Source organism: Penaeus monodon, chromosome 34, assembly GCF_015228065.2.
Source record: "Penaeus monodon isolate SGIC_2016 chromosome 34, NSTDA_Pmon_1, whole genome shotgun sequence".
Lineage (NCBI taxonomy): Eukaryota > Metazoa > Arthropoda > Malacostraca > Decapoda > Penaeidae > Penaeus > Penaeus monodon.
In genome coordinates, this window is record NC_051419.1 from 3,059,011 (window position 1) to 3,059,540 (window position 530).

Genomic DNA, 530 nt, shown 5'->3' on the forward strand with positions numbered 1-530 from the left:
TCACGGGAATCAATTACCTTCCGATAATTTGTGAGCTTTTAAAAACCGAACGATTATGCTCGGTCTGAAGTGTCCATTTCGGTCGTCACTGTTAGTCAAGTGGATCATTAACGCAAAGCTGTTAAAACCAACTCTCCTTTTTAATGAGGTCGTTGGTATTTATTCCTCATTGGGCATTAACACGATGAGATTTCATGGCTAACATACGATCTCATACCACGTCATTTAGCAGTGTCACACTAATTATGCAGTTTATTCTAGCGATTGTCATTAATCATTACCTTGGTAATTGTGATCCCATGCCATAAAAACACAATAGCAATGATAAACTTGCAAAAGGGCGACTCCAACGTAAGTGATTGTTGCAATATTGATAAATCACTCCGGCAGAGTTAATGTCCATTATATCCCTACATCAAGCGGAGGGTAATAATTTGCTCATTAGCGATGTAATTAATCCACTAATTGTCCCGTGTATGCATGAGATAACAGCACAACTTCGAGCGATGGCTGGGGAGTTTATGCCGGAT